At 42.2% G+C, this 18,646-nt stretch overlaps 1 protein-coding gene across 3 annotated transcripts in view; it reads left to right on the top strand.

Moving 5' to 3' along the window:
- Positions 1-222: 222 nt before the first annotated feature.
- Positions 223-18,646, top strand: part of LOC136857622 (uncharacterized) — an 80,854-nt gene continuing 62,430 nt past the window's right edge. For 2 of the 3 annotated variants that reach the window (XM_067136415.2, XM_067136413.2), the window contains exon 1: positions 223-266. The gene's annotated coding sequence lies outside the window, so the exon portion shown is untranslated. The remainder of the gene's footprint in view (positions 267-18,646) is intronic. The other variant, XM_067136414.2, reaches the window with a different exon arrangement.

Raw genomic sequence — 18,646 nt, 5'->3', positions numbered from 1 at the left:
GGACAGCGTTTGATGGTTTTACTTCATAACCTTTCTATCGAGGTTCCAACTGACATGTTTTAAAATATTTAGGAGGATTTTCTATTATTTGAGATGCAATAATGTTTTTTAATGTGTTGGGCGTGTGAGGATGATATATCTCGTACACGGAAATGGAGATATGATAACCAACCTTCTGTTTATCTTATCATTGTGGCTTAAGGTAATCAATCAGTTATCTACAGTCTTCAAGTACGAAAGTGTGGACCAAGGAGCAGTAAGCGCAAGTATGTCAAATGCTGGAATGTTCTCTGTGGCTAGAATAGCTTTATAATTTACAATGGGGTTTCGAAAGTTTATGACATACTTTCTGGATACTAATATTGCTATTACTTCAAAATTAACATAAATTCTGAGTAGGCTATATGCACGCTGGTTTAGTCTAGTATACAAATTAATACTGTGAACATTACCCTTGCTCTTTTCTTACTTTGATCATATTATCGTACGCTGAGTATATGTAAATGTTGAGAAATTTTAAAAAATATGAGCTTTGTTGTTTGTTTATTTTATTAGGCTATGTTGTTGCTTTCATTTGAGGCCTTGGGACATTTTTTTAGTGTGTCGTAAGTCTGACTGGTAACCTTTGTTACAATTGTGTGTGCACTCACTGTGGATGTATTTGTGATTTACTAAGCTAGGATTGAAAAGCAAGCGACCATGTCTAGTAGTAGTAATAATAACCGGGCTGAGTCGCTCAAGTGGTAGAACGCTGGCCTTCTAAGCTCAAATTGACGGGTTTGATCCTTGCTCAGTCCGGTGGTATTTGAAGGTGCTCAAATACATCAGCCTCGTGTTGGTAGATTTACTGGCATGCAAAAGAACTTCTTCATTTGTTTACCCTCCAGAGTCGGTTTTTCCCTCGGACTCAGCGAGGGATCCCACCTCTACCGCCTCAAGGGCAGTGTCCTGGAGCTTCAGACACTGGGTCGGGGATACAACTGGGGAGAATGCCCAGTACCTCGCCCAGGCAGCCTCACCTGCTATGCTGAACAGAGGCCTTGCGGGGGGATGGGAAGATTGGAAGGGAAAGACAAGGAAGAGGGAACGAAGCCGCCGTGGCCTTAAGTTAGGTACCATCCTGGCATTTGCCTGGAGGAGAAGTGAGAAACCACGAAAAAACACTTCCAGGATGGCTGAGGTGGGAATCGAACCCAACTCTACTCAGTTGACCCCCCAAGGCCAAGTGGACCCCGTTCCAGCCCTCGTACCACTTTTCGAATATCGTGCCATAGCCGGGAATCGAACCGGGGTCTCCGGGGGTGACAGCTAATCACACTAACCACTACACCACCGAGACGAACAAAAGAAATTCTGCGGTACACAATTCTGACACCTTGGTGCCTCCGAAAACCATAGAAGTACTGTAGTTAGTTGTACGTAAAACAAATAACATTTTATAATAATGTGATAATCGTATGGCCTCAGCTACCGTATACATAAATTTCAATTTGACGCCATTTGCCCGCCTACTCGTGAATTTCGACGTTCTGTTTTACTCTAGGCCTACTACATGGCAGAGTAAACCGAATCTCTCTTGTGCGCCAATGGCTGAGATGTTAATTATTTTTGGGAGGTAAAAAACAAATGCGTCACCAGAGATTTTTACATGCCGACATCGCATGACATGGAGTGTTGCATGGACTTTTTACCGTCCTTCAAAAATCCTACTACCTCAGTCGAGTTTGAGCCCGCTATCTTGGGATCCGGATATGGACACTCTAGCACTGATCCACCGAGTAGCTGTGATAATAATGAAAATCCACAGCCTGTTTCCAGTCATTCGACCGGGTCAGCAATGGAATGAATGAAGCCCGCATCTCCCGGCGAGGATAGGACATGTGCCGACTGTCGAAGCCTGTCGCACTCTTCTGGGGCAATGATTAATAAATGATTAATGAAATGAAATGTTATTGGAGAGTGTTGTTGGAATGAAAGATGACAGAGAAAACCAGAGTACCCGGAGAAAAACCTGGCCTGCCTCTGCGTTGTCCAGCACAAATCTCACATGGAGTGACTGGGATTTGAACCACGGTATCCAGCGGTGAGAGGCCGGCGCGCTGCCGCCTGAGCCACGGAGGCTTGTGATGATGATGATGATGATGATGATAATAATAATAATAATAATAATAATAATAATAATAATAATAATAATAATCAGGGCTTTCTTTCTTTCTTTCTTTCTTTCTTTATCTGCTTACCCTCCAGGGTTGGTGTTTGCCTCGGATTCGGCGAGGGATCCCACGTCTACCGCCTCAAGGGCAGTTTCCTGGAGCGTGAGACATTGGGTCGGCGGATAAAACTGGGGAGGATGACCAGTACCTCGCCCAGGTGCCTCACCTGCTATGCTAATGGAGGATGGGAATATTGGAAGGGATAGACAAGGAAGAGGGAAGGAAGCATCCGTCGTCTTAAGTTAGGTACCATCCCGGCATTTACCTGTAGGAGAAGTGGGAAACCACGGAAAACCACTTCCAGGATGGCTGAGGTGGGAATTGAACCCACCTCTACTCAGTTGATCTCCCGAGGCTGAGTGGCCCTCGTACCACTTTTAAAATTTCGTGGCAGAGCCGGGAATCGAACCCGGGCCTCAGGGGGTGGCAGCTAATCACACTAACACTACTAGGCCTCGAACGGGGTCCACTCAGGCTCGGGAGGTCAACTGAGTAGACGTGGTTTCGATTCCCGCCTCAGCCAACCTGGAAGTGGTTTTCCGTGGTTTCCCACTTCTTCTCCAGGCAAATGCATGGATGGTACCTAACTTAAGGCCACGACCGCTTCCTTCCCTCTTCCTTATCTATCCCTTCCAATCTTCCCATTCCCCCGCAAGACCCCTGTTCAGCATAGCAGGTAAGGCCGCCTGGGCGAGGCACTGATCATCGTCCCCAGTTGTATTCTCCGACCCAGAGTCTGACGTTCCAGGACACTGCCTTTGAGGGCATCCCTCGCTGAGTCCGAGGGAAAAACCGATCCTGGAAGGTAAACAGATAAAGAAGAAGAAGAAATTTGAAACTATGGTAAGTCACCTTAGTAGTTATGATGATAGTAGTTAGCAGAGTGGAGTAGTATTAACTGAGTGAAAGTCTTTATTTTGTGGAACTTTCTAAAAAATCCCTTACTTTAGCCTTAATAATGTCTGTTTGTCCAACCCTTGTCTCGTTTCTCTACGGGGTCGGTTATGAGGTGAGATGAATCTGTCGTGACGAGTTTTTATGACCTGATGCCCTTCCTGACGTCAGCCTCATCAGAAGAGTTAATGCGATGAAATTAATGACGTGATATATGATAGTAGGGGAGGGTGAAACCCGATGCCGGCACATAGCCTACTCCTGTCGAATAGACCCAAGGGGTCTGCTCAAGGCTTAACGTCCCCATCCGACGTACGAATCACCATCAAAAGCGTCATATGCCCTCACTCCATATGAGCACTGCGGAGAGGTTTGGAATTTAATCCAGGTTTCTGGCGCGCATCTAGTGAATAGAAATTGTATACCACCACCTTCCTTACCCTGCCGGCCAACATTCAGGTGGTGAAAGTTTTCGACCAACGGGGCTCGACCCGGCTAACCACGGTGTCAGATCGTTTAGGCTTCAGCGCCTTAACGAACACGACCACCAGGCTTAATAATAGCGTTAATAATTCAAGTGACGTGTGTGTGATGTTCCTATGACAAAAATTATAAAGAAATGCTTAAAAATTCTGGCTAATACTTTTACCAACAATTACTCGAAGGCCTCGTAAGAAAATATTCTAAGTAAATGCCAAGAAACTTGAAAAGCAGGGAACCAAGAGGAAGGCTGGTGAAAAAAAAGGACAACACTTCCTTTAAATTGTTTGTTGGATGTGTGCAGTGCTCGTTTTGGTCAAGTTCAATATTTTGGTGAGGGATAAGTTACAGAATGGGCTAATGGGCATGCTGTTACAGTGTTAATAACAGAAAAAACGCGTTATTTTGTTGTTTTTTTGTTTCGTGTCGGATTTGTTTCATTAGTCCTCATTCATGTTTTAAATGAAGTGAAGTTTGTTAGGTACTGACAACTTGATGCTTGATGTAATGCTTTTAAATAAGCTCTATGCAACATCTCTCCTAGGTAAAATACATGAAAAATTACCATAGTTCTTTTGTGTGTCAAATTTCTTTCTTTTTGAAAATCATCACTAAATATTTTTGTACTACAGAATTCTCACAACCATTATTATATTACTCGTCGCCATGTCAGCTTTGGCCCGGTATGGAAGCCATGTTTTTACTGTATTGTGGCCTGAGTATTGTAGTTGGTCTTGCGTAGACGTAATGATTTGGGGGAGAGGGCAGGGCAGGGCGATATTATTGGACCTTTTTGTTCTCTTAAGGCGGGATTCCACTGAGGCAACATTTGGGCGACATGGAGCATACGACAGTGAAGCATGCTGCAGTCGACTTTCAATTGAAGAAACACGGCACGACATGTAGCGTGCGGCTATGTGGCATGAGACATGTTGCTATCTTGTCGAACACTCTCTGGTGCCGCATTCCTCAAAAATATGCTTGTCGCACAGTGTCGCCCGGGATCCAACAGTGTGTGGATCGGTGCTACAATTTCCGTGCGACAAGATGAAGTGAGCTATTGAAAACATTGCGAATTTAATTGGGGATTATCACAATGCTCCGGAATTGCGGAATGTAACATTGAGTGATTATAAAAACAGTAGAAAAGAAAGCATATGTCAAAACGGCCCCCAGAAAAATATGACTGCAGTGTCCACGAACTGAAGAAAATTTTAAAAATGCGTTCAGCTTTCCACCGAGAACATAAAAAATTCAGAAAATGAAAACTGGTGTTGCTGCTCCATTGAGAGGAAATCTGTGGTTCACGTATAATCTACTTACCTTTCTTTTTGACATCGATGCTCCAACGTCAGGTTACAACGAGAAACGTGAGATGAATTGATTTTATGCTACTGTTTTCCCCTAATAAATGAAATAAGTTAACTGCTTATGAACTTTTGTAAATAAAATTGTGATTTATTCAATGCCCAGCGGGCTGAGTGGCTCAGACGGTTGAGGCGCTGGTCTTCTGACCCCAACTGGGCAGGTTCGATCCTGGTTCAGTTCGATGGTATTTGAAGGTGCTCAAATAATAATAATAATAATTTCTACATATCAGTACATTATGGCATTTCCATGCCTATGGATTTCTCGTAAACACGTCGTTTAATAGCATAACAACAAATGGTTCTCTTTTCTACACTGTTAACACACAACAATTAATCTACTTTTTATTCAGATATTCTTCGCCGCTACTCTAATTACGCAGTCTTCCAACACTGTTTCATCATAGTCTTTTTCTTCCTCACTATGTCTACTTATTGCCGGCCCGTGGTGTAGCGGTAGCGTGCCTGCCTCTTACCCGGAGGCCCCGGGCTCGATTCCCGGCCAGGTCAGGGATTTTCACTTGGGCCTGAGGGCTGGTTCGAGGTCCACTCAGCCTGCGTGATTAGAATTGAGGAGCTATCTGACGGTGAGATAGCGGAGCCGGTCTAGAAATCCAAGAATAACGACCGAGAGGATTCGTCGTGCTGACCACACGACACCTCGTAATCGGCAGGCCATCGGGCTGAGCAGCGGTCGCTTGGTAGGCCAAGGTCCTTCAAGGGCTGTAGTGCCATGGTATTTTTGTCTACTTATTGTCATAGTTGCCACGAGTTATCTTTCATTAGCCTAGTATAACTGTATTAGAAATGTGAACTATAAGGGGGTAAAATAATCAAAATGGGGTTAGGATATTCTGCTTAAAACTAATAGGCCTACATTTTAAATTTTAAAATATCATTAAATTCCAGTGAACAAGAAGTTTCTAAATCTTCCCGTACGTCTAGGCATACAAATTCTGGTACACGACCTTCATCTGACAAAGTATTGAAAAACATCACTAATGGCTTTCGCCTCTTGAAAATTCCGACGTGGTTTGTTTGCCAAGGGCTCCATGCCTTATCAGCTTGGATCACTCCGCGTCATGCACATTTCCGGGATGATTCGTGAGATGATAGGTTGAGAAATGCAAAACAAGGAAGTATAGCTGTCACCAGCCGGTCAAAGTCGAGTGAGGAACTGTTGTCTTGGTTGCCTTGATGGAATAACGTTTGTAGTTGGCGACAAGTCTCCACAAGTGACGCATGCTACACTCGGCAACACATGTAGCATACCACATCTTTTGTGCCCGACTGACAACAAGCCGCATGCTACAAAGAGCAACATTTGTTGCCAGCCGCATGCTCCATGTCGCCCAAATGTTGCCTCAGTAGAATCCCGCCTTTATACACATTGAATGGCCAAAAACATGGGAAGCCACCGAATGTGATGTTAATAACTAGTTGCTTCTCCGCGAGCCCTCAAGACGGCAGCAATACGGCGAGGCATCGGACTCTACAAGGTGTTGGGATCATTTTGGAGGGATTTCGACCCACGCATCTTGCACTGATACCCAGAATTGATGTTTTGTAGTTGGCGCGGGGTTCATGGAGCGTACACCAGCATCGACAACATCCCACAAATGCTCGACTGGATTATGATCGGGGGATCTGAAGAGCCAATCCATGGTCGTAACTTCACTAGAGTGCTCCTCCAACCACCTGCGTGCCACCACAGAGCGGTGACATGGCGCATTGTCCTGTTGAAACATGGCATTTCCATCAGGGTACCCCAGGCCCAGAAAGAGATGCAGATGGTCTGAAAGAATGGCCATGTAACGTGCACCTGTCAGTGCTCCCTGTAGCCGGGCAATGGGGCCTAATTGCGACCATGAGAACGCCGCCCAGACCACAACTGAGCCACCTCCCGCCTGGACACAGCCTTCTTGACACGCAGGATCCATAGCTTCATGAAGCATAAGCCACGCTCTCACGCGCCCATCAGCTCGATAAAACTGGAACAGGGATTCATCGGACTAGTACCACATGCCGCCACTGTTCCATGGTCAATTGCCGAATGTTCACAGGCCCCTGCACGTCGTTGAGCTCTGTGTCGAGGTGTCAGCAAAGGGACGCGAGTTGCTCGTCGGCTGGTGAAGCCTATGTGGTGCAGTTGCCTTCTTACAGTCCTGGTAGAAATGGGTTCCTGACTCTCAACATTCAACTGGGCGGTGACCAGACCACAGTAGCCCGTCGAGCGCCCAGTATGGTTCTGCGGAGGCGAGGTGATGTCCATTCGTTAAACCCGTGCGGCGGTTCCTCTCTGCGATATTGAAGGTCCACTTTCGATACTGTTGACCTCAAAAACCCAAATTTACGTGTAATCTTCACAATGCTATGACCCATGCGTCGTGCGCCGATGATCATTCCACGTTCAAAGTCAGTTAACTAGCGACGTGTTGCTATTTTCACGACACTGGTGTCTGTGGCAAACTGCTCAGCTACGCAGCAGCTAACCGCAATGGTTCAGGAGTCATACACGGCACATTTTCTGATTGGACACCCATTCCCGTGACTTTCGTTCACTGAGGGTATGAATAACCAGAATCACAGATAAGGCCATTTGCGGATGATGTTATACTGTGTAGAGTATTACATGAGTTACAAGACTGTGAGCGAATACGAAAATGTTATGAGATGGCTATGAGACAATGGTATGACGATAAATGGCATGAAAAGTCAAGACGTGTTTCAGCAAGAGGTAAAGTTCTCTCAGTTTTAATGACTGTGTTGGTGAGGTGAGAGTACCTCATGGGGAACATTCTAAGTTCCTACGTGTTAAATGACCTTCATTAACGAGATTATTAAGAAAGGATACATATCTCTTCACATGGTTATGAGAGTATTTAGGGGTTGTAGTAAAGATGTAATGGAGATGGCATATAAGTCTCTGGTAAAACCTGAGTTAGAGTTTGGTTCCAGTGTATCGGACCCTCACCAGTACTACTTGATACGAGAAACGGAAGAAAATCAAAGGAATCAGCATGATTTGTACTGGGTGATTTCCTACAAAGGAGTACAAAATGTTGCAAACTTTGAGCTGGGAAAACTTTGAAGTAAGGAGACGAGATGCTCGACTATGTGGCATGTTTCGAGCTGTTAACGGAGAGATGGCGTGGAATGACATCAATCAATGTAAACTGTGGGATGGCGTTCTTTCTGATTATATTAGACATGTTTACGAAATAAAAAACTGGTTTGATAGAAGGCAGTTCGGTTTTAGGAAAGGTTATTCACTAAAGCTCAACTTGTAGGATTCCTGCAAGATATAGCAGATATCTTGGATGCAGGAGGTCAAATGGACTGTATCGTCATTGACCTGTCTCAAGCATTTGATATGGTGGATCGTAGGATACTGGCAAAAATGAGTGCAATTTGACTAGACAAAAGAGTGACTGAACGGGTTGCTATATTTCTAGAAAATAGATCTCAGAGAATTAGAGTAGGCGAAGCTTTATCTGACCCTGTAATAATTGTGAGGGAAATTCCTCAAGGCAGTATTATTGGACCTTTATGTTTTCTTATAGATATAAACGATATGAGTAAAAGAGTGGAATCAGAGGTAAGGCTTTTTTGCGGATGATGTTATTCTGTATAGAGTAATAAATACGTTACAAGATTGTGAACAACTGCAAAATGACCTCGATAATGGTGTCAGATGGACAGCAGTCAATGGTATGATGACAAACGGGTTTAAATTCAGGTTGTGAGTTTCACAAATAGGAAAAGTCCTCTCAGTTTTAATTACTGCGTTGATGGGGTGAAAGTTCCTTTTGGTGATCATTGTCAGTATCTGGCTGTTAATATAAGATCTTCATTGGGGTAATCACATAAAAGGGATTGTAAATAAAGGTTATGAGGGTGTTTAGGGGATGTAGTAAGGATGTAAAGGAGAGGGCATATAAGTCTCTGGTAAGACCCCAGCTAGAATATGGTTCCAGTGTATGGGACACTCACCAGGATACTTGATTCAAGAACTGGAAAAATCCAAAGAAAAGCGGCTCGATTTGTTCTGGATGATTTCCGACAAAAGAGTAGCGTTACAAAAATGTTGCAAAGTTTGGGCTGGGAAGAACTGGAAGAAAGAAGACGAGCTGCTCGACTAAGTGGTATGTTCCGAGCTGTCAGCGCAGAAATGGGGTGGAATGACATTAGTAGACAAATAAGTGTGAGTGGCGTCTTTAAAAGTAAGAAAGATCACAATATGAAGGTAAAGGTGGAATTCAAGAGGACAAATTGGGCCAAATATTCATTTATAGGACGCTTGCTAATCTAAGGTCATTTATAGGACGAGGATTAATGGATTGGAATAAATTATCAAGGGAAATGTTCAATACATGTCTAAGTTCTTTTAAGAAAAAAACTAGGCAAACAACTGATAGGGAATTGCCACCTGGGAGATAGCCCTAATTGCAGATGATTGATTGATTGATTGATTGATTGATTGATTGATTGATTGATTGATTGATTGATTGATTGATTGAAATCATTATTGAGGCTTTAGAGAACTAAGAAAGAGTGCTCGGCAGAACAATTGCTTGCAACAGTTGACATGAATATTCGTACTTCAATTTCTAAATCAAGAAACAGTTCTTGGATGTGGTTTTTAAACAACATTCTATACATTGAACGTAGGGTGGATATATTTATCCTTGCAGTTAATATATGCTATGAAATGAATCAAATCATCGCTCAAAATTTCTTCCAAAGAACTATCTGTAATTCTCTTTTATGTTGTGGCACAGTTTAAGATTTCAATGTTGTCTCACCCAGGTATAATACTTAGCAATTCGAATTTACTATAAAACTCTTCCAATTATATTTTCCTTTCTGTAATTCAGAGATAAGTCTGCCTATAATAACCAGTAATATATTCACCAGAACATCTTCCTACCCTGTTTCGCCCGGTTCCAGATTTTTATTTTTCCTTTTTGTGGCTGTTTTGTACAGCCTTACTTCACTCTGTGATTGAGGTAATTGTTGCGACAAAATATGTTTCCAATATTTTATTTACATCAATTCTATTGTGTGTTATTATTCGTGTTCTCTTTTGAAGAGTTATGAAATACATACATCTTCATTATAGACTGTTATGCTTTTTAGCGTTCAGTCTGCAAGCCTCTGTGAAATAACTAACCGCCGCTACAATCCTCTTTTTGTAACTAGTTCTCTGGCATCATTTAGTTCTATACCTCTTATCTTTAAATCGTTAGAAACAGAATCTAACCATCGTCGTCTTACTCTCACTCTACTTCTCTTACGCTCCATAAGAGAGTCCATTATTCTCCTAGGTAACCTATCCTCCTCCATTCGTCTCAAATGACCCCACCACCGAAGCCGGTTTATGAATACAGCTTCATCCATCGAGTTCATTCCTAACTTAGCCTTTATCTCATCATTCTGAGTACTTTCCTGCCATTGTTTGTACCAGCAAACATTCTCGCTACTTTAATATCTGTTACTTCTAACTTATGAATAAGATATTCTGAATCCACCCAGCTTTCAATCCCGTAAAGTAAATTTGGTCTGGAAACAGACCGATGTAAGTATAGGTAGTTTCGCCCGGGAGCTAATTTCCTTCGTACAGAATACTGTTGATCGCAGCTGCGAGCTCACTACATTAGCTTTGTTGCATCTTGATTCAATCTCACCACCATCCCATCGCGGGAGAACACACATCCCAAATACTTGAAATTATCTACCTGTTCCAGCTTTGTATCCCTAATCTGACAATGAATTCTCTTGGATTTCTTACCTAATGACAGTAATTTAGTTTTGGAAAGGCTAATTTTCATTCCACACTCATTGCACCTATTTCCAAGTTCCAAAACATTCGACTGCAGGCTTTCGGAACAATCTGCCATTTACACCAAGTCTTCAGCATAATAAGCTAGACTGCCTACTACATTTTCACCTAACTCAATCCATCCCTGATACTTAATACCTTCCAGCAGATGATCCATGTAGACTAAGAACAACAAAGGTGAAAGATTACAGCCTTATGTAACCCTGTAATTACCATGAACCAAGAAATCATTCTGCCATCAATTATCCCTGTATCCCTGTTGTCAACACACATGCATTTGATTTTAATAATCTACCCTTAATCCCTGAAGTGAAGGAACATGTAATCACCTTTTATAAGGTTTTATTAAACTTAAGACGACCAACTGGTGCATAAATAAATTCAGTGGCAATAGTAACATCTGACTAGAAAATGTCAGGTAAAATATACAAATAAGGCAACTTTAAAACTAGATTAAGACATGTCAAAGAGATCACACAAATAAATTATATCATTCACCCCCACCTAGATAATAGTCCTTAAGGTGGGCCGGACAGCGACGGATTCTTATGCTCCGTCTCGGTAGCTGGTCAGGAGTAAAAGAGGCGGTTGGGCCCCTTTCTTCTGACCTTGATGATTCAGGAGATTCCGTCTCGCATGGAGCTGGATCTGAAGATCCGTGTGATGAGACAGGGGTGTGGCAATGTTCTGGGCTTCCATGGGAATGCTGTCCATCTATTACTCCTCCGGCATCTTCTTCGCCCCTTTCTTCAGAAATGCCGATTGAAGAAGGCAATGGTGCCAGGTCTATAGTCGAAACAGTAGTTACCCTTCCATCTTGGTGTTGTATATGAGCATACTCGGGATTTGCTTCAAGAAGAGTAACTTCTTCCACGAGTGGTCCGTACTTAGATTGCCTGACATGCTTTTTTAGGCGTATTGGACCTGGAGCCAGAAGCCACGAGGGGATTGAGTGTCCATAACTGGATTTTCTCTGGTGCTTAAACATCCGCTCGTGGGGAGTTTCATTGGTAGTAGTACATAGCAGTGATCTGACGGCATGGAGGGCATCATGTACAACTTCTTCCCACTGTTGAATATGCATTCCCCTTGATTTCAAAGCTAGTTCTCTAGTTTTCCACACAACTCCAACATATTTTTCTGCTTGACCATTGCCTCTTGGATTGTATGGAGTCGTTCTGCTTGTCGCCACACTAACAGCCGTGAAGAATGTCTTCAGTTCTTGGGACATGAATGCTGAGCCTCGATCGGAATGAACATATGAAGGCAATCCAAATATGGAGAAAAGTTGCTTAAGTTTAGAAATAACAGTGGACGAGGTAACATCTGGGCAAGGAAAGGCGAAGGGGAATCTGGAATATTCATCAACTAATATGAGGAGATAACGGTTTCTAGATTTGGATGGTAGAGGTCCCTTAAAGTCCATGTTGATGCGCTCAAAGGGACGGGTAGCTTTGACGAGATTACCTTTATGCCTGATGAATCTAGGTTTCAATTCAGCACAAATTTTAAAAGCTGATCTGACATTCTTTACATCTTCTAGCGAATACGGCAAGTTCTTCGACTTAATAAAGTGATTAAGCCGTGTTATACCAGGGTGACATAAAGCTTCATGGAGGATTTTCAGTTTAGGTCCGCAACACTCAATAGCCAAACAAACTCTGGAGAAGGCATCTGCAGCTTCGTTATGTTGTCCTGGTCTGTAAACTATTTCATAATCAAAACACAAGAGTTCAAGTCTCCAGCGCAGTATCTTCTCATTCTTCACCTTACCAAGATGTCTAGTATCAAACATAAAGGCTACTGACTTCTGGTCAGTGATGAGTCGAAAATGTCTTCCTAGCAGGTAATGTCTACATTTTTTCACGGATTCAATGATAGCCTGCGCTTCTTTCTCCGCGGATGAATGTCGTTGTTCAGATCGGTTTAGTGTGCGAGAGAAGAACGCAATGGGGCGTCCATTTTGTGTTAGTGTTGCTCCAATGGTGTGTTCTGAAGCATCAGTCTCTACAGTGAACATAGCTTTATCATCTATGGCTGATACTAGTGCATTTTTCACATCATCTTTCAGCTCTTTAAATGCTTCAATAGCTTTGTCATTTAATGGAAAACTACCACTTGAAAGGTTATGTATTTTCTGGGAGAATCTTGGGATGAAGTTGGCAAAATGAGCGAACATGCCCATCGCTCTTCGAAGAGAAGCAGTGTCAGTTGGTAATGGGAGCTCTTGTAAAGGTGTCAATCGGTCGGGATCTGGACGAATTTCATGATTGGAGATGATATAACCTAGTAGCTTTATTGTTTTGACCGAATAAACACTCTTCTTCTCGTTGATCGTGAATTCATACTTTTCCACGGCTTTCAGGAACTTCTTCAAATTGAATTCGTGTTCTTCCTTGGTCTTGCCACCCACAATGATATCGCCTAGGTAAGCAGTAACCCCATTAAGTCTTTCATTTTTTATGATCGTATCTATTGTTCTTTGGAAACAAGGTACTCCATTTGTGGGGTCAAATGGAATCCGTTTGTACTGCCAAAGTTTACCGCATGCCTCGAATGCTGTGTAAGGGCGATCCTCCTCACAGATGGGGTTCTGGTGATAGGCGTTTTTCAAGTCAACTGAACTGAACACTTCATAATTTGCTACTTTGTTGACTATATCCTCGATACGTGCGAGTGGGTAAGCATCTATCTCGGTATACTGATTTATTGTTCGTGAATAGTCAACTACCATACGGCGCTTGTGGTTTTCTGATTGGGTAGCAAGAACCTGAGCACGCCATGGAGAAAAGCTTTCTTCTATAACATCCTCATTCAAAAGTCGTGAACTTCTTGTTCAATGAATTTGGTATCAGTTGCTGTGTGGCGTCTGGACTTTATGGCGATTGGCTTGCAATCTGGAGGTATATTTCGGAAAAGTCGAACAGGTTCGACCTTCGCTACTGTTAATCCGCAGATACTTAGAGGTTCTCTGTGACCCCCAAACTTAATCTCTACAGATGAATGACGGCCAAGTATATCATGTCCTAAAATGACGTCAGAGCAAAGGTCTGTCAAAATGTTAAGTTCAACATCTTTGTAAACGTAGTCTTCAATTTTTATATCTACAGAACAGGCTACTTTCACTAAAGAGCTAAGCGACGTTGAAGCCATAGTAACAGTAAGGCCACTAGCAGAAACAGGTACTTTAAGCTTTTGGACCAGCGTCTCGGAAATAAAACTTGTTGAACTGCCCGTATCAACTAGAGCGTTGGTCTTCATTCCATTCAAACGGATGGGTATTATTGCTTTAGATAAACAACCCATTGGAGAAATAGAAGCTAAAAGTATTGTATGACAATGGCAAGATTTGTTGGAGCTTGAAGATTTTGAGCTCTTAGGCCTACACACCTTTGCGTAGTGGCCGATTTTTGAGCAGGCACGGCAAATGGCCTCCCTTGCTGGACAAGAGTTTCTGTTGTGATAATTAAGTCCACAGAAGTAGCATTTCTTTCTTGTTGCGGCGACAACCTCACCTGATATTTCACTACCCGCCGGGCTACATTCACGTCTTTCGGCGATTGAATGAGATAAACTAGAAAAACGATGCTCCTGGACAGGTCCTTGGTACTGAATATATTGTTCCAGTGCCGACTCTAAAGCCTTTGCTTTCATCGAAGCCTCCTCGAGAGTAAGATTAGGATTCTCCAATAACCTCTGATGAATGCTTGAGTCGAGAAGGCCGGCAATAAAAGCATCGCGAATACAATCATCTCTGTTCACTTCTGCCGTCAGAGCTTTAAAATTACAATCCTTGCTCAGAAGCTTTAAAGATTTTATATATATATCCATACAGTTTTGCCAGATAGCTGCTTCCTAGTTGCCAATTTGTGTCGGGCAAATATCTCGTTCACGGGCTTGGAAAAAATACTAACCAAGATTCTAATGGCGCCATTATAAGTTTTGGCTTCATTGATATATTCGTAAACGGTAGGTGAAACATGGTTGATCAATATGCGTAATTTGTCAGCGTCACTTACTTGATACGCCAAAATGTTCTTGAACGTGCTGTACCAATGTTTCCATTCTTGTTGAGCGTTACTGGATTCTGGGTCAATGCTTAAACGTTCCGGACGAAGTAATTTTTCCATTATCTTGCTTTCTTCTTACGTTTAATAAATTGAAGTAAAGGAACATGTAATCACCTTTTATAAGGTTTTATTAAACTTAAGACGACCAACTGGTGCATAAATAAATTCAGTGGCAACAGTAACATCTGACTAGAAAGTGTCAGAGAAAATATACAAATAAGGCAACTTTAAAACTAGATTAAGACATGTCAAAGGGATCACACAAATAAATTATATCAATCCCATAGCACCCAGTAGGCCTACAGCAAACATCTTTTCCCTCGGTCTCTGGCGAATGCCTTTTCTAGCAAACTGAAAATCTGATCCTGACAGCCCCTCTGTTGTCTGAAACAACACTGGTTTTCATCCAACTTACTTTCAACCAATGATCGCACCCTACTTTCCAAAATCCCAGTGAACACCTTACCCGGTAAACTGATCAATGAGATACCTCGATAGTTGTTGCAATCTTTCCTGTTCCGTTGCTTATAGATAAGCACAATTACTCCTTTGAGCAATAAGAAGGTACCTTACTAACACTCCATGCTAATCTTATTACACTATGGAGCCATTTCATCCCTGCCTTCTATACTAAATGTCAGGTCTGTAATTTCACGAACATCATTGTCCTCCTCCCCATGAGCTTAGTTGTTCGCGACGTCACCAGGAGATTTTCTCTTACGTTCAGAAGGTTATTAAAATATTTCCTTCAACCTGTGCAGTGATTCCCCGGGATCTATTATGAGTTCACCTGATTTACCCAAAACACGATTTTTTCTGCTAGAGGCTTTACGTCGCACCGACACAGATAGGTCTTATGGCGACGATGGGATAGGAAAGGCCTAGGAGTTGGAAGGAAGCGGCCGTGGCCTTAATTAAGGTATAGCCCCGGCATTTGCCTGGTGTGAAAATGGGAAACCACGGAAAACCATCTTCAGGGCTGCCGACAGTGGGATTCGAACCCACTCTCTCCCGGATGCAAGCTCACAGCCGCGCGCCTACACGATTTATTTATTTCTTCTTCTCTTCGTAACAGTCTTTATTACTGCCCTAAAGGTTTCCCTGCTGCTTGACCTAGCCTTTCCAGGTTATTACCAAAATTTTCACACGACTTCTTCTAGGATTCAACAACTATTTGTTTCGCTTTGTTTATTTCACCTACGTACAATTCCCTGTCTGCATCAGAACAGATTATTCGTTCTGACGTTATTGAAAAAGCTTCATTTGAGCAACAAGGAGGTACAATCCTAAGAACAAACATACTGATGTGGGAAAGGAGTAGCAACCTTATTCTCCTTGTCAGAAAAAATAAGTACTTCACAACTTCTTGGGCTTTAGTTCTCCATTTATTCTGCACTAGCAAGATACCGTGCTTCACTATGGTATTATACTGAAATTTATAATTGAATGCTTAACGTTTTATATATAATCCTTCGAAATTCGCGATCTGACTCGTTTTCTGAGAGAATCCGCCAAAATTCGCGATCTGACTCGTTTTCTGAGAGATTACGGCAAAGTTCCTCACATTTTTAAATCTTTCTTTCCAGCTATCGATTTCGTACTTCCCAGCCTAGGTCCAGGTATTCCAACGGTCAGTTGGGTCCCTAAATCTTTGCCATTTTTTCCCATAAGCATTTTTAGTATGGATCAAATGCTGAAGGAGATCCGGCGTGGTGTCGTCTTGGATGCCTTGGCGGTACTGAACCCGCGCAGGGTTGCCACCGGGCAAAAAATGTACGTACTAAATTTTCCCGTGAAAAGGTACTAGATTATGGAGAAAAGTCTAAGTCTTTTTTTTTTTTTTTTTTTTTTTTTTTTTTACAATGGTGTAGGATTATTCAAGAAGGCAGTATAGAAAAAAGTATACTTATCAAAAATATACCTTTATTAAATGAGAAAGTCGTTATTAGCAGAAGTTATCGGTTTTGATATCTATGATGGGAAACAGCGATGTTGCAGTTTCAACACCCACTAGGTATCCTAACAGTTCCAGTTCCAAGCTGACTACCAGATGAGAGTCATTTATTTATGTTTAGAACATGAACACTATGAATAGCGTACACAACACACACACACACACACACACACACACACACACACACACACACACACACACACACACACACACACACACACACACACACACACACACACACACATTCATTTTGTCTTCACACACTACCCAAAATTTGGCTGTCTTTTAGAATATATTAACATGCATTTCACATTTTGCTCTTCTCTTAATCCGTGGAAAATATTGCCAAAGCAATAAACTGATTTGAAATGTGAACATTTTGGGCAGACTAGTGCTTTAGAAGGAGCCCATTCCATACGCTACGGAATAGTAGTTTGTTTCTCAATCTGGTCTTATTAACAGAAAGTGCAGGAAAAGAAACTTCTCTTTCAGCAGGAGAATGTGGTAAACAGAGCAATGCCTTCAATTTTTCTCAAATTTGAAAAGAGGTAGTCGCCTACAGAATTTTTTAGTTCGATTAAAGAGTTCCAAATTTCCATAAATTCTTAGTACTCATTCTGCGATTCTGTGGACTTGTTTGTTAAGAAGGAAACCACACTTTCCAATGTCGACTCGGTTAAATGTAACTTAAAAGCCGTTCCAGTCTGTCGAACAATCAAGTTCAATATAAATAGGGCCTATTGTTTAATAGTGTGTTGTTTTGCAGGTATGTTCGAGAGACTGAAAAGATTTTTAAGTTTCTGTGGACTTTGCTACCCACCATTTCCTACCTAACGTTATAAGCACTTTATGTAATTGCATTAGGGAAATATGTAGCTAATGGGATTATACTGATGAAACTGCCATCTCTTTTGCAGTTTTCTAGTTCGACATGAAGAGATTTCTTAAAATAGGATCACTAAAAACTGCCCTCTAAAAAGCTTGTTCACAGAATTCAGTATGAAAAGACAGATTACTTGGCTCTGAAACTTCTTATAAATTTCTTTCTTGTTCTTCTGCTGCAGTGGAAGAACGTCTACTCTACCTCCGTAAAAAGTACTAGATTTCCATAAAAAGAACTAACGTACTAAAAATGTCCACGAAGTACTAGATCTAGTACTAAAGTACTAACGGTGGCAACCCTGAACCCGCGGCCGGACTGTATTCGTAGTCATTACCAAGCCAAGACCTGTTTCTAGCGCGGTCCGCACAATTTGACGACGGTCCAGAACATAATAATAATATTCCTATCGTTTATTTCAAATGTGTTTAAATTTTTATTTATATGCCAGGAGAGGCTACTGTAATCTAAGAACGTTCTCCGAAGGAAAAGATGGCTCTTGAAAACGAACCCAGGAAAGATTAAAAATGATCGGCTTATGATCAGAATAAGTACATCGAAAATCTACAGCCTGTTTCCAGTCATTCGACAGGGTCAGGAATGGAATGAATAAAGCCCCATCTAGCGGCGACAATAGGAATTTTGCCGGTTGCCGAAGCACTCCTCTGGGGCAATGATCGATGAATGACAAATGAAATGAAATATTGGACAGTGTTGCTGGAATGAATGATGACAGGGAAAACCGCAGTATCCGGAGAAAAACCTGTCCCGCCTTCGTTTTGTCCAGCACGAATGTCACATGGAGTGGCCGGGATTTGAACCACGGAACCTAGCTGTGAGAGGCCGGCGCGCTGCCGCCTGACCAACGGAGGCTCCTTACAAGTACATTATGAACAGTAAAATCAATTGTCTCACCACCTTTTACACCCCACTGCCGTTAAGTTTA

Source organism: Anabrus simplex, chromosome 1 (assembly GCF_040414725.1).
Source record: "Anabrus simplex isolate iqAnaSimp1 chromosome 1, ASM4041472v1, whole genome shotgun sequence".
Lineage (NCBI taxonomy): Eukaryota > Metazoa > Arthropoda > Insecta > Orthoptera > Tettigoniidae > Anabrus > Anabrus simplex.
This window is presented reverse-complemented; position numbering and strand designations above follow the sequence as displayed.